Raw genomic sequence first — 18,059 nt, 5'->3', positions numbered from 1 at the left:
ATTTTAAGGTATTTATAAGCAATTTAATAGATACAACCCATTTTTTTATATTAAAGTATTATTAGAGTTATAATAACGCTAATTTTGCTATAAAAAAAGAAATGATAATTTATTTAAAAAAAGAATTACGTTAACATTGGCTAAGGCTCAAAACTATAAGTCCAATCAACTTATAATTTTACAACAATTATCTGACTATTAATCTGAAGAACCTTATTATAAAACTACAAATAGGTACTTAAGTTTAGAAAAAACATTAAACAATTGTTAACCACATCTTTTATACATTCATAACAGAAACCGATACATGATATTAATTAAAAATAATTACTAGTTTAGACGTACATACTTTTAAACAATTGTTTTGTGGTAACAAATTATAACGCAAAAAAAATACAGGAAAAATATACAAAAGAATTTTGAAGACCGATAAAATCTCCATAGCAAAATAATTTTGTACCAATTAAAAACATAATTATAACTACTTACACACCGAAAGTGATTATAATTAATATATAATTTTCACCTCTATTAGTATATAAACTCTTGTAATTATAACTTCAAACATTCAAATCAATTAGCTTTTAATTCGAAGAGAAAAAATTAAATAATTTTAAAACAGATAACGCCATCTGTTGACAAGCGGAGGATTTAAAAGTCGAATGCATTTCGTCTCGAGCGGCAACCGGTGGGATGTGTTAAATGCAACAGCCTCGGTTGGTCCAATATTGACACAAAATCCCATAATATAACCGCCATGCACACAATAGATTTATAAGATAAACACAAAGTAAAATGACTGTAAATAGGATCGACAACATTTTAATATAATATGGCTGTGTTTACTTGGGCGGTTCTCTGTTATGCATACACGCGTTAATGCTGTATACCGTGAAATCATTGTTTTTTGTTGGAGATTAAATATGAATAAAGGGACAAAGGAGAGAATACCGTGTTTTTTCAACGCGGGATTAGTGAGACTGTGAGATTTTTGCATCGCCGACTTTAAAAGTCACCTGCATTATTTTTATGTAACTTGAGGATTTTGTACCTAATTATTTTAATTACGAGTATAATTAAAAAAGTCGTAAATCTTTTTGCTTTGGTAACTTACCTTGTATGTTTTCGAAAATTCTACATTCGGATACTGCATATAGTGATCAGTAACCATCCATAAAAATCTTATGATCAGTAACTTAAAAGAATGTTTCGATATTTATTTGTGAACTCTTAATTTTTTTTAAATACCTTTTCATTTAACCGCAACAATTATCGTTATGAAATAACGAATCAAAATTGAACGTTCACTCATTCATTCATTCATTCATTCATTCATTCATTCAATGCATACAGCATTCACTCAAGTCCATTTCGCATGGGTATTTAATCTGTCAGCGTTTTACATAAAATGGCGTGTATGAAGGGTATCGAATTTTGTATACGCACCTGAGTAAACTTCGGGCATCGTTCAAAAGGATTTTAACAGTTTCTATTTACAGATTACTATTGACAAACAGACGTAGGTAATTTTGTATAGATAAAACCACTTGTAACAGAAAAGGATAAGATTTTAACATGAGCGTTCTGGTTCAAAAACTTATCGCTCCGAGTGAGGGTTAGATTTCGAGGTGCGCTTTAACAGAAGATGAAAGAAGGATTTATATTATTTTAAATTTTATGAACGTTTATTATCGTTAAGAATTCTTTAACTAAATAAATGTAAATTATTTTGAGTACTTCTAGAAGTTTTACAAAAAAAATTCAAATTTATTTAAATGCACTAATAAAAGTTAATTAATAAACTACTGGCCTTCATATACACAAACGCAACCGGTGGTCTTGCATTCTTACATTCGTGCTTGGAATTTATCTAGCGAAGTGTTATTTTTTACTTGACAACGCATCCAAGAAGTGTAAGGTGTATATAGATATGAATTTAACGCCACCACACAACGAATAATAATATTCTAAGCCTGCATGTTTTTATTTGCAGTGACAATTTGAAGTTAAAAGAGAATTCATAAATATATAGTTTATTGCTATGAATATTTTCAATATTAATTTGTCCCGGAATCGTGTCGTCGGCTGTATGACGTCACGACAAAGTTGTATAGTGGTGATGGAAGATAAATATTCGTGATTCAATTCGGAATTTCGAAATGCAATTTCGTCGAGAACTCAATAAATAAATCGGTAACAAATGAAATGTTTTTTTTTTATTTATTTATTTTTACAATACTTTGTAGACTGATTTTAATATATCGATTATTGCTTAAAATGGCGTCCATGAGTTCAGTCATCAATCATCATATACTCTATCGCGTTCTGGTTTGAAGACACCTAATCTTCAAACCAGTAAAATTACAATTAAAATACTTAACATCTTAGTTCTCAAGGCAGACGGATTGATAATGTAAGGAATAAATAATATTGTTTGACAGTGCCATGATATGTGGCTAGAAAAATCTAAATAAGGTTGTATAGAAGTTAAGGAGTGTAAAATTATTACTAATTGATTTTCAGTCTGAAGAACGCTAAATATTTCTTTTGAATTCTATCGAATATTAGGAACACATTATGAGATGTTCTGTTCACAAGTCATGTTCTAAAACACTAAGCAACCAGTAACAGTAATTCGTCTCTATGTTTGTACGACTCGGTCTCACAATAGAAGAGGTAAGGGGTCTTGTTAAAATCAATGCCTCGTATGCACGCCGCGTACTGACGGGGTAACTTTTGCACACTAATAAACCTCCCTTATAGGGTGGTTCCTTAGAGGGGAGTAAACACTCGTTGGCTCATACAAATCAATTTACGTTATATTATATCTTAAGGGATCTCGTGACGTTACGTATTAACAAGTTCAATATTAACAAACGTTTTGATATTGTTTCGTATCGTTGACGCGGTAGGGACGTTTTCGTTGATGAGTATTATCCAACGAATTAATTACAAGTTGTTAGGAATGTCATATTAAATCGATTTTAAAACGTATTAGAGACATTCATTAATTTTCATATATGTTTTATAAATGTTTAATACATTACGCACATTCAGGAGATACATAATTTACATTGCGTTATATTAGTAGAGTAACATTCAAGCGAAGTTTAGTTTATGACACTGATGTCTCTCGATGTCATCGACTTATATCATATGATAGGACTTTGAGCGAACGTCCACGGTACGAACATTTTATATTTATTATACTTACTTTAATTATATAAATAACTTAGCATGGTTGCAGACATATCGGTGTATGGAGTGGTTTTTACTTCTAGCAATACCTGTGTCTATAGGTAAATCTGGTTTGCCTTCATAAGATCTGCTCGTTATTTCGCCTTCCTTATTTATAATTTAATAAAGGTGTTTACTTAAATTCCACTTTCGAACCCCTTTATCATAACATAGACAATAATACATTTAATAATAATACATTTATTCTGACACAATCAAACATAATCAAAAATGTAATATAAAAAAACGACGTGGTTTTGAATTTAAGACAAGTAAACGTAGTCAAGCGTAGACAAGTTACCTATGCGATGTCGTTTTGAAATGAAAACGTTCGAAGCCAGTACTTTATATTTATATAGATAAAAATTAATATGGTCTCAATTAACCGCCGTTCAATTAAAATATTTGCAGACCGTGATGGTACTTTGTGCCGAGGGCTGGAGATCGTGGCCTGTATAAAAAGTAATGATGTGGAAGCAGACAGTACAATATAACAATAAAAATAATATTTATATCGAAAGGAAGATTATATATGAACACCAAAAACAAAAAAGGATACAAAATTGATCCCTGCGGAACGACCATTTATAGAGCAGATTCCGATTTATTTCTCCTATGTACATATGTATATATAAACTTATTGACTTATTTGGCTTACACAATCGAATGCTTCAGAAAAAATTTAAGGCCAGGGCTATTCACTATCGCTGGATCTTTTTGGCGTTAATTTAAATGAGCTGACAGAGTAACTGGGATCTATCAACACAAGAAGATTGTGTCAAATGATGACAAGAGGTCTTCTCCTCTCTGCACAGAAGATATTTTGCAAGTGCAAGAATTACTGTGCAAACAGAGGACCATTTTCACAGTGAGTGAGGAAACTCTCATGGACCGATGACACAGCAATATTACACGACCGGGAATAAATCAGACACAAGACCAACTACATTATGCTATATCCGAGGCACGTACCAATGTCAACTTTGTAATGATTGCTATTGAGAATCTGTTGATTAACAAACCTATTAAACAGGTAAAAGACGAACGGGGCGTTCAATAAATAAATGATAAAACTAAAAATAGGCATCGAAACATTTATATATTATTAATTTAAGAGCGAACGCCACTCTTTAGAACAAAGTCCACATTTACGTGCAATGTACCTTATGTTTTTTCACGGCCGTAATTACAGCGGAGAAACAAGATGGTGGTTACAATTTCTTGATAGAAACCCCAAATGTAAAGTCGTTAATATTTAACGAAACGAATTAAAAAGCTAAATGCAAATATTTTGGAGTACGTGATCCGAAAATATGTAAGTACATAGCAAAACATGTCAGTTATATTAAAAATGAACAGAACTATAATATTATCATATGTTGAAGTCGTAGACTAAACTTTAGATATTAATTTCCATTCGTCATGATTCGAATATGAGTGAATGAATGAATGGTTTCATGTTAATATAGAGCGGAACAAAATCTCAACCGCCGGGTTCTAAAGGCCGAGGAACGTAGCAAGCGTCGACATTCTAACACGTGTAGGGGGGGCGTCGCGACGCCAGGGCGTACACATGTTACCACCTAAGGAGACCACCCAACCTACTCAAATTTGTATGCACATTATACATGAGACCGGGTGTAGACCGATCATCTTTATATTGTCATTCCTAATATATTTTTCTATGTAAACACAGCGATTTGGAATCCAAATTTAGAGTCTGTTATTACAAATGTTTGCGTCTTATTTAAATATTCTTAATAGCTGTTTATATATTTCTGAAAATGTATATAAATGTATATAAAAGATAAAATACGAATGTTCATTATTCAGCTTCTGATTACAAAAGTAAACGACGCCGAACCTGTTATTTTCTTTGACAAATAACGAAGAAAAACAAAACTGCTCAGGTTTCTAAAGTTCTTTACCGTATATTATACTCTGTCTACAATATTAAATTTTAAGTGGCGCAATATTATAACTCGACGTGTAGCGCCATCTGTTGCATGCGTGTGGAACTATAATTTATAAGAATGACTGACTGTATCCACGTTTTGTTATATTGCAGTACATTCTTGTTTTAAAAAAATATAAGTGAACGTTAAGTTAGATTTTTAATTATAGATATTAATAAATAGATCGTTATTTTTGTAATGATTAACTGATAAATCTACTAAAACAATGTACAGAAAATGCAGCGCCTGTGAGAGTAGGATTAATGATGTTATAATATTATTAAATAATTAGCTTGGGTTCCGCAGTTCCATTAACGTTAGACGTGACAAGTTTTGACGTGACAAGTCTGAGTTATATGCCATGTATTTATATATAACAAAAAACACAAGGTCAGATTATGCACAGAAATTCGAAAGAAATTTGGAAAGCTATTCAATTATACTAAATTTTTTAAACAGACTTTTTTTATCCTGTTCGGTTAGGTTACCTTACCTTACAAGTATAACCTCGCAGAATATAAATCATAACCACAAAAACCACTATTTTATATATGAGTAGAGTTAAATAGGATGGAACAGTTGCTGTCTTGGGCTTACCCAGCCCCACCAGCAGACAGAAATGGTGATCAAACGACCTCTTATCTTTGTATCGAAATCAAACGGCCCGCCAAAACTCGCTTGCGCGTTGATTGGGTCAATAGCAGTCAATCATGAGTCACGCTCGGGTGACCCGTCATATTTTCGTCGGTTTGGTGGATGTTATTGATCAGATACGGCATATAAAAAAAACGAAATCTGTAGACCAAAGGAACAGTTTCTTTTATTTGTCGGCGTGAAAGCAGTTGGTTTAAATGACAAATACGGGTCTAATAATTAAAGTACACTTTTTAACCGCAATTTTCGCCCTTCGTTTGATCTTAATTGTAACAATATCTTTTAAGATTTGCAATGTTTCTAAGGTCTAATTTAATTATAAATAAAGATATTTTTTATCGAAAAACTATGGGATCTTATAACCTCAATAATTTATTAATAAATATAGGGGCATTTTTGTTATATTTTTATCGAATAAAAATTTACAGAACAAAAAGTTTTTTAAATTAGCTTTATCTTAAATATGTCTACTTCCAAACTATTCCGCATGATGTGTGCAATAAAAAAAAGGATATTTAGCAATTAAGATAAATAAGGCATCGGACGCTCAAACTGTAGAGATTCAATACCTACATATATAAAAAACAGGAAGCCGAAAATAATGTCGTGTCAATCTTAGCGAAAGTTCGTTTGAATAAAAATTTATCAATATTTTGACAACAAGAAAGAAGAACTATTTGAAGAAATCGTTTAATATTTACCACAAACACAAATCAACAAAAAAACAAACAAAACAATAATGGCTGTCGATTGAACGGTATAGATTACGGGATATTGCAGCGTCCTGTTCTGTGCTCTAATGACTAAATACAATAAAATGCATATTATAATATCCTTCTCCATAAAATTGCTCCATATTACTTGCTAACTATAACCGTGATCGTTCAAACAATGGTCAAATAAAATACCACTTACTAACATAACTTCTATCAACAAAAATCAGTATGGTGTGTTAACCCTTTAATGTAAGCGTAATATGGGACATATTTACTGTACTACTTTACCAGTGTCGATAGTAATAATTACCATCAATAGTCATTTATTGAAAGAAACGATGCAACTGCTTTGAAAATATAAAATTTTAAAAGCGTAATTTCGTTTTTCATTTAACCAATTGCTTTTCGCTGACAGCTTCCCTTTTTAAAAACCATAAGGCCTGACGTTAAGTCCTATTTTCTCTATTTGATGGTAATATAATAAGGAATTCCAGCGAAGTTCACGCAAATTACAATCTAGTTCACTTTATAATATTAAACGAGACACGTTACCTTTCTAGTTCCAAAGGAATCCTTTCTAGAAATTTCTATTCGAAGGAAGAAAGAATTTTCAACACAAATCGAATTTCAACATCGAAACCAATATAAATTTTAAATATACGAAGCCTTACAAAAATAAATTGAAAAGAAAAAATTCTATCCTTGATATATATTTCAAAGCGAACCAGTAAATAAATTAACAAGAATGACCAAATTAACGCAAAAACATTCTATAATTCGCAAATAATATATTAGGCAGAACAATGAACGTCACTACACTAATCATTAATTAAAAAAACTTATTTGTAAGGCTCAGTTGTCAGATGATACACGAGCCGATTGAATTAATGAAGCGATGTAATACTGAAAAATGCATTTAATTACCGTCCTGAACCACCCCTTTGATGTTACTCCAGCAATGATATGTAAAATTCCCTTAATTGGAAATTTGGTAAACTCCCAGAGCAACTGGAAATATATATTCAGAAAAATCAACCACAGCACAATACGGCGTTCACTTGTTTATTTTTTTAAATCATTGCAGGCATATGGACAATTTTTCCTTCGATATCGATGACCTACAATGACAACATAATATATAAAAAGTATGTTTCTCTTTTACAAAGACACATTTCACGGTTCTTGTTGATTGGGTTTGGCAAGTAGTAGGCCGCAGATGCCGAGATACTGGAATTTTCTGAATGTCGAGACACTCTGGACACTGCCCCGCCTCGAAGAGCTCAAGCTGTTCTTGCACCTGAACTTTTTTTAGTAGTGTCGAATTTGACACCTCGTTAGATTATGAGAGTAGAAAAATAGAAAGTACACCTGTATTAGGGCACACAGTTGTGCACAATGATATGCCCTGCCTTATTAGCTGGTCTGGTCTAACTTAAGATTGCTGCCGTGTCCGAAATCGGTGAGGGTCGTCCTCTATTATAATCTAATACAGTTATTATATACGTTGGTTTTATTTCATAATTCGCTCATCTTTCTTTGAAGGAAAACTTTCTTTAAACATCTCAGTTATTCGTGACAAATTATTCTCCTTAACAATTATATTATAAAGAAATGAAGTAAAGGTTCCTGCTATAATAGAAAACTTTTTTGTATACCTCTGACAACAGGAAAACTGAATTTATTGAATTCATCTCATACAATTCAGTTAAATCCGATGAGCATTGTCGTCAGTTCTATTCATATTTAATTTATCAAAGGGTTTACTCAAAACTGGTTCATAGAGCGTGTAATCCACTCACGTATTACTATACGATTAGTACAATTATATGTTTGCTTGAATGCCATTGTCACATTCACGATATTACACGATGCAGAAACTGTCATAACTTATAAGCAAATCCCGATGTCTCAATTAATAGAAAAAAAAACCAAAACATAATAACGGCAATTAAAGTTTGAGATTTTGTCAAATATAAAAGTCATTTTAATCTCAAGGACTATTGTTAATATTTAATCATAAATAGGACGTTATTTTCGAAAAAAATAATAATTGACTACGATGTGTACTTTAACAAAATTTCTGAAATACTGTACACAAAATGTATTGTGTAATATGTACTTTATATAAAATAACCAGTTACATCAACGTACAAAGTCCCCTACCACTACAACATATATAAAAAATAAAGACGAATATCCTTGTAATATTACTTTTCTTTGCTACGACAAAAATAATCTTCGACAATATCAAACATTCATAGGCAGTATCTCACGTTCAAAAACCAGAAGACGACTACCGAGTTATAATTCTAATAAAAGTTTAATCTTAGCGTAACAAATCACACTGTAATTCTATTTTAATAAAAGGGTTATTTTTAATAAATGTGTGGAGTATTTTTAATAACGAATGGTGATTCTGTTAACTTCGAAGCTGCGTTTAACAATTTTAAAATACAAGGGCGTTTGGAAGGGTGAAAACGCAATTTGTACAACATGTACGTCTAGAAACAGTCGTAGATATAAATCTTATGAAATTATTAAAAAACATTAAGGGACTGTTAGTTAAAATGACACATAAATACCGTTGAACACATGGTGCGTGGAACTAAGTCCATTCATGGTGTTCCAAGAAATACATTGCGACGTAATTAAGAATTGCATCAGATACAATCTCGCCATTCCATCGATTCGTACACCAATGGTTAAAATTATCAGAACTCACAGCTCCTCGCGATTTGAAACAAAACCAAGTACATGAAACTGAGTAGTACTTGTTCGGGTTTGACCCGCAATCTGCGTTTGAGTATCACGGTTCTGACTCCACTGAAACATCGCGGTTCAATGGCATAAACTTTACTCTTATTTGGAGGATAAAATAGGAACACTTTTAAATCTTTGAAAACACACATAGAAGAATAAAGTAATCGTAATTATAATATTATTTATGGAGCTAAATATTTATGGCGCTTCGAGCGCCATCGGCCACATAAATGCTTCGTGGCCGCACAGGGGTAGTTAAGCAAATGTACAAAAACACTTGTCTTTTTATGAATTTGAATGACTCTAACGTTAAAATAAACACTTGCAGTATTCCTTAACAACAAATTAATATTCCTATTTGTATTCCATCGTATGATTTTAATTATTTTGAATATGGCAATACAGTTAGTGCAATTCTGTGCTTCAATTTCTACAAGCTGTCTAACTTTAGTTTTTAAAATTTCTAGTGGAATAGAAATAGAATATTTTTTCGACTGGGCCTCAGACCGAGAATACACTTTTAGACCTTTTTATTTGGACATGATAAATTTATTAACAAATTGGTAGAGTGTATAAGTTATCACAATGCAAAATATTATTGTATTACTATTATTGGAGTCGTATTATTTGTACTCTGATATAAAATCGTTTCCCTTGTCTCTCTTTGATAGTCAGTCTCACAGCAAAACTAACAATGTCTAGCAAACAGACATCGTAAGATTTCGCTAAGAAAGGATTTTTATAAAATTAAATTATGTAAAGTGAAAATTTGAACCTGCAAACTTCGATGGAGAGTGACGTACATCAGACCAAGTTCATATATTACGTTACCTGTGAGTATAAGTTTTCGTTCCATGCCTTAGAACGAAGAGAGAATCATTATTCATCAAAGTTTTCGTTCCCATCACTTCGACGAGTTTATATTTGTCTAAAAATATTTTATCCAAACAATAATTTAAAATTCCGTACAAATAAGTACTTACACACCTACGAGCTTACATCAATTAGGATTTTAGTTAAACTTTGATTTAAACTACTTACACAGCGAGTCGATTTGTTCAGTTAATTTTAACTGCGCCGTCGATCAACAAACTAATTGGACAAACCGATTAACGCGCGCAAATATTTAATATAGAGATTTCCCGTAAAATTTGTTTAAGTACAGCAATAACAGCTTTCATTGGCATTATTTTTATTGTTTTCTGTTTCTTATTAATTAAACAAAGAGTTCACTTTTTGTGTTTTTAATAAATTGTATTTATATAAATTATTTAATAAATTATAATTATCAATTCGATATTCGAAAATTATTCGTGTGCCAGCCATGTCACTCTGTCTCTTTCAACTAAGTTAATATAAATATATATTATTAGAAAAATATATTTAATCTGTCCTCTCATTGGTCGACATCGGTTGTAACTGACCAATGACTATTTAGCTTAAAGCTGATGAATTAACTATACAAGGTTTGTGTTAGTGCAATATTTGTTGCAACAATTTGCCTTCAAAAATACAACCAACAGACTGTATACGTCTCAGTAAGAAAGTTTAGAGCGTGTGGAAGAATTTCGTCCGATTGAATTATAAGTAAAAATTAAGCACCTGAAAATGAATTAATTATGCTTAAATTTTGTGATGATTTGAATCCGCGTGGTCTATTCGATAGATCATCCCGGATCCAAAAATAACTACAATCAAGTTATATAAGTTTTAAGACAAAATTGACGTCAACATTGCTTTAACTAATGCAATTTTCACAGAATATTTTACTATCTATTTTTTTATCTACTTCAATAAATTATAGTTTGGACCTTTATTTAGACAATATTACGACTAAGGGCTACAACATTATTGCAAGATAGTTTTATTTTATATTTAATAAAATGTCTTTAGTTGTTATAGTCTGTAATGAAAATTATTGTATTCATTACAATGTCTGATCAAAAATGTCAATAAAAATATTCTTCATTCGAGTAGCCATGAAATTATCGTTATGTAACAGGATTAGATTAAATCAGGCTTGGCGACAGTAGGGGTGTGATCTCTCACCTGGTACGTTCTTCCCTACTGTAAGCGTCGCTAGGAGTAGGGAGTTCTCTGCAACCTGAGAACCCCTCTAGTTTGGAGGTTCGCATAAATATAGCGACGTTGTGTAATGTTGCGAAGTCGTAGAAATCTGCGTTGCACATTATGACGTCATGGCGTCCCAATCAACCTCGTCATGCCTGCGTGTCTATTTATGGTAGCCTTTAGAAGAATTATTTGAAGCCTTAGTTTAAGCTGCGTATAATAATTTATAATTAAATCACATACCGTGTGCAATTTTAATAAAAATCAATGGGGGTTTACGAATTAATCTTACTATATATTGACTTCGATGTCCCAATTGGTGAGTTACGCTGAGTTTCTTTCGCCAGTTCTTCACTTGGTTCGCTTTTATATTGAATAATGGAATTTAATTTGATTTGATTTGCTGTTACCTTTTTGTATTCTGAAATGAAATCTCTTCAAGGGATAACAATACCTGTTAATTTTTGTTTTTTTTTTTATATCTGTTTTAAACGATCGCTAAGAGATTAAATAAATGAGGATAGTGTTTTTTTTTTATTTTTTAAAAGTCGTTATATATAATATTTAAGTTTTATTCGCGATTGAGCCTTTTTTATTACTCCGTTCGTTCGACAGAGTATAACCGAGATACAATAAATTTACTCGGTTGTAAAATATATTTTAAAAGTAATACGTTACGAACGAAAGATTTGTAAACTTCAAAGGCATTTTTTTATTGTCAAGTTGGCAAAATTGTTTTCTATTTTTTTTAAAAACTCGAAAGCAAGATTTTTTTATCATAAATATATTTTAAATTTAAGTTTTATCCGCCTCAATAGTCTAATGAAATAGAATACGCTTGGTAAGTATTTAATTGTATAATATTTTTGTTTCTACGCATAAAAGTAATTTTAATAACCAGTAAATGTTATTAATTGGTGGTAGAGCTCTGTGAAAGTCTGGGTAGGTATCACTCACTCTTCATATTTTCTACTGCCAAACAGCAATACATCAGTCTTCCGACTTGAAGGGTGAGTGAGCCAGTGTAACAAGCACAAGGGACAGAAAACTTTAGTTCCCAAGGTTGGTGGTGTATTTATTTATTAAGGAAAACAACAGCAGTATTATCAAAAAATAGAATAAATGACTGTTTTCCATTAATTTAAACAAAGTATTAGTAAACAGAAGTCACGCAATCTTGATAGAAAAAGTGAAAAAGAAAGCAATTCTTTAAAAAAATAAAACAAAACTTAACTGAATAGTGAAAACTATGAAGTTACTATGGAAACATTCTAAATATATATAATATGTCATCAGAAAGAAAACTATAATAATAAAGAAGTATCTATAACACGATGTGCATGGAAATGCTATGCAATTAAACTGTTTTAGTTTGTAAATGCGCGTGTGTATGATTAATTAAATTGAGGTTTGAGTTTTAATAATATACTTTTTAAATTATTTAGATGTTAGATGACCGATGAAATATATCAATGTATGAGTATGTATTTTTAAATAGAGAGAAAAGCTCTATCCTGTCGTCCACCTAAATAAACCATTAAAAAAAATGGTCTCCTGGTTATAGGCGTCTTCCTCGCCCCGCCACCTCATTGCCAGGGCTGGATTATTGAGTCATTAGGCAGTGTAAGCATCTAGGACGCGGATCCCCTAGGCAGGTCAAAATATAGGAAGCAAGTTACATAAATTCATTATTAATGAAATTTTTGCAGCTAAATATATTTTTTTATTTTAATATTTTATAAATACAAATTAAGCCGTTATATTTGTCGTGTTATGCTTGTTATCGTTCAGATCCATGCGTTATATCCACCGGGTCAAATCGGCTATTATTGATATATACTTATATACTATTTTTAAAATAAAAAACAGCAAAATATTTAGAAATAAAACCTCCTCTAAAATTAGATGACTTCTGTGTTCAGTAAAAACTCAATATTTAATCGTAATAAATTAATAAACACGAAACAAAGTAATCAAATCAAAGTTAGGTTCAAACAGGGCCCCGAACGTTTGAACAGTCGGTCCCCTAATGGAAAAAGATAATGCAGCGATCGTTCAGTGTGTACAGCCTTTAATGTCGTATGATTAAACATGAAGTGAGGAGTTTATCAAAATTTGGCACGCGTGTGCTCGTCAGTGCGCTGTTTGTCGACCTGCGACCGCCGCTCTCCGATATAGACGTCAATACACCACTGACTGATTGCTAGGCAAACACTGCGGTTCATATCGAAAAATCTTTTCCGCGATTCTAATTATATTTAGTGCTCAGGATATGGTAACTTTTTTTAAAACAAGTAGATAAAAATATTTACAAATTATTTTTATGGTTTTAATGAAATATTTGGAATTTGATTAATAATACTAGCTCGATATTATAAACGCGAAAGTAACTCTGTCTGAACGTCTGTTTGTTGGACTGAATTTGATAAACTTTTTATGGCTAAAACCTGACAACAAATCCCTAAAACCCGTGCGATGCCACTGGCGACAAGGAGTAATATATATCCCATATCTAACTTATAAAAGACAGAATGTCAAATTTATATAATATAACAATACAACAACATTCTCATGAAGATGCTCCTTTAAACTCAATCAATTCTATCATATATTCAAAGCAATATCCAGATGTGAAACCAGGGTTGGACCCGTACTGCGGAAACAGCTAATCATAATTACAAAAATAAGGTTACAGCTGACACATTGTATTCTAAAATCGCCGTCATTTTAATAATTACGGTAACACTTTAGTCTTAAAAGTGAAAATTTAATGCTGCAAGATTGATTTAAATACAAGAAACATTAATGATAACAACTCATCGTTTATCTATATTTTACTGAAGAATCAATAACTACTTTCAGGGAAAATACAACTTGTGGTTATTGATATCTTAAAAGATCGATCTTTAAACAGAAGCATAATACTACTTTTGGAAAAACGCCGTTAAAAACGTAGAAATAACATAATGATCACAATAGAGTCCAATGTGGACAGGTCTGTGATGCGCTTTTTCGCTTCTCTGGTGAAAAAGTGGTAGTGAGGCTTTATGTAACTCCGCCTGGATAGGGAAATCACTCATCACATATTATGCCGCCATCAGCAATTCTTAATGTATTTGTGATCTGGTTTACAATTTTAGTGAGCCAATATAATTACATTCAATCATACAAGAGAAATCTGAGGTATCGACGATGTAAGGTAATGTATGGTTAATTTTTTAACGATTCGCAATAACCACCACTTAGCTCTAGCGAATCGGTCTACATTATATATTAAATGAAAAAAATTAACAGACTTTATAAATGCTTTTTTTAATATCTCTTTATATAATTGTTATTATATATAATTCCGTTTACCTAAGTTTAATGTGAACTTTCGGAATTATAGTCGATAGAAAGACTAGTGTTAAACAAAAAGAGCCTATGCCACAATATTGAGAGATGACCATAATGTGTGGAGAGTCTATATATTATGCGAAATATAGTAGCCGTAGATGACGGTTCACCCGATGGGAGAGGCCGACGGTAATGTGCCTATTTGATTTTGTCGGTTAATACATAGTACTAATATATAATGTTTAGTTAATTTATCTAAAAGTAATAAACATATAATTCTACAAACGTGTTCATGTAATTGATGGGCATGTCGTCTAGATAAAGAGGAACTGGTTTCATCGTTTACATTCAAACCGATTCGTCTCAAAACGATAGAATCGATAATCGTAAACCTGATTAATACCTCACATCCGTAAACACTATGATAATTATAAAGGTCGAATCACATCTGCTTACTCGAAATATAACACGTGTTTTGATATTAATTATGACAGAAATATTTCTTACTCGCATGACTGATCAATACTATTATAGACAGGATTTGTGTGGACACTCCAATGTGTGAATACGCGAATAGATAATTAATTAATGTATGTAATTAAGCGGGACTGACACGTTACATGTTGAAAATAATGATCTAAATATTGTGAATTTACGACGGTTAATCAGTTTTAATTTTTGCAAAAATCATTAAAATTATTTTACAACAAACCGAATACATGGCTTAAAGTTCATTACCTTTGTCTTTTTTAAGAAAAAAAAAATCAATTTGACAAAAAATAATAAAATTGAAATTGAAATTTGCATACTTTTCACAAATATCGAACCATAAAATTTATAAATTGATATATTTTTAGTAACCCTGAATTTTGGGCAAGGTGACCGTTCATCGAATGTCTATAACTATTAAGCCACACATTCCCTTAGACACATGTACTGTGGGCGTTGTAAAGTGCATAGCCATGTTGGAACCTTCGCTCGACAGACTGAGTGATGGCGGAGGGGACCGTCTTACGCCCGTATGACTTCTCACATAATATAATCTGGACCACGTACCGTTGGAATACGTAAATGAACTACTGTTTAGATGGAGATCCTTGTTGAATTTATTATCGTGACATAAAACGTATTGCATTAATGTTAAATTATATTTTAAAATTACTTACCCAGCAAATTAACTACATATAATTAAAAGGTATATTTAGAAATTAAGTATATATTTATGGTTCATAGTTTTTATCTTTATTTCGAAATGATAGTTTAAGGTGTTTGATCTTGGGCTAAAGTTAAATTATATACAATTTTAACAAAAAATACTTCAAATTTTTCTTCAAATTATAATTAACAAACGGAAAATATACTTCCATACAAAAAAAAAATCTACAAAGCGGTTCCCGAATTGACAACCTCATTCTTTTTTTGAAAATAATTATAAAATTGGCTGTTATTCCTTTTCGTTGGGAATAGATTCATTTTCATTTATCTATTCTAGATGCAATTTAATCTGCGTGGTTCCTTAGTGTGGTCTTTCCAATCATATTAAATGTAGTAAAAAAAACATTACAATAAATAACTAATTGAAGCCAGCAATCTAAATATCATTATTCATTGCTTCCATGCGGCATAAATAATTATTGTATTTAATAGTCTACGTAACTGCTTAAAAGAGTAACTACTGAGTTTCTTGCCGGTTCTTCTCGGTTGAGTCTACATTCTGAACCGGTGTTAGCTTTAAATTTAATTTAATAACATATTAACATAATTTAATAACGCAAGAGCGTACTTGGATAAAGCAACTTCCTTTTTTTCAATAATTTATAATTAAGTTCGTAAACCGATTATACGCGACGATTACCGACGATAATCGATTTATTTAACCGTTTTGACCGCCAAATCCAAAAGAACTTCCGAAAAACAATTTGATTTCAATATTGACAGTACCCGACATCCGCGATTCCTTTGCGAACGGTGTTCAGGCGTCAGAAATAATTATTTCGCTATTTTGACATTTGAACCAGCAAACTTTAAGTGAAGAAAGAATACTAGCATACAGAAGAAACAAGACCGTCGTGGAGAAGAATTAGAATAACTTAAAATGTATATACTTTGTTCAATAAAACCTCAACAAGTATGATAATAACATTCTTTAGAGACGCCATTGTCACTTTTCATCGACACGATCTCATTTTAGGGATGTGCTATTTTTGATAATTTCGTAATTTGAGATTTTTTATAGTGATTGTTGCATTAAATGATATATCTTGGGTAACTTTTTTTAAATAAATTATTTCTAATAGCACTTTTACGTATGGAAAATCAATAAACAATTTTAGCCCGTCACCAAACCGTTTATGAAAAGCGTCGCGATAAAATCAGCATGTATTTGACGAAAAACTGCCACATATGTATCCACCAAAAGCATTAGCGTGGTGGAATAAGCCTTAAACCCCATTCTTATTTGTTCTCCTTGACTCTTCTCACTGGCTCACCCATCAAACCGGAACACAACAATACTAAATATTGGCAGTAGAGTATTTGAGTAGCTGGTACCTACCCAGACGACCTTGCACCAAGCTCTACCATCGGGTAATTCAAAGGATTCATGTTCAGAAGCTGTACGAGCTTACCGCTAACTTAAGAGGTGATGGCATGTACGGATAAAATGAAACAAATGATTGCATAGTATATGTTTATTCGTGTATAAGTTTGTTAACAAAATAAATTTTATTACAATTAGTCTGGAATGGTGATGTTCCATTATTAATCGATTATATTCGATGTTTTTAACGATCAACTATGCTAAAATATATATACTAACAATGACTAAAAACCCTACACTACATTGCACATGTACAACTTTAGTATAATCTACTTGTTACTTTTTATTTTAATCCTTGGATCAAGGACAAGTATTGTCGGACACACTCGGTATCAAAATATCTGTCAATTTAAGTTCTTTGAATGAAAGTGACAGAAATTATACCATATAATGGCAACACAATTACGATTAAATGAATTATTTTATGTAGAAAAATTAAATAACCAGTTTTTAACTCGATAGCGAGTGTTAAGGACTACAGACACACCTGCGTCAACCAAACAAAATTAAAGCGAACACAATTTAAAATAATATACTTCAAGGGACAGTCACACTTAGCACCAAGCATGTGTGCCAGCGGCTTAACAGATATCATAAAAACTTACATATTTTATTCAAATTAGGTAATAATTACAAACTACGAATGAGTAAAATTGTTAAAATGAAAAAAATAAAAATCTCGAAAACATAATGTAATAAAAACAGCCAACCTATAATTCAAACAACAAAATA

Source organism: Vanessa tameamea, chromosome Z, assembly GCF_037043105.1.
Source record: "Vanessa tameamea isolate UH-Manoa-2023 chromosome Z, ilVanTame1 primary haplotype, whole genome shotgun sequence".
NCBI classification, from domain to species: domain Eukaryota; kingdom Metazoa; phylum Arthropoda; class Insecta; order Lepidoptera; family Nymphalidae; genus Vanessa; species Vanessa tameamea.
This window is presented reverse-complemented; position numbering follows the sequence as displayed.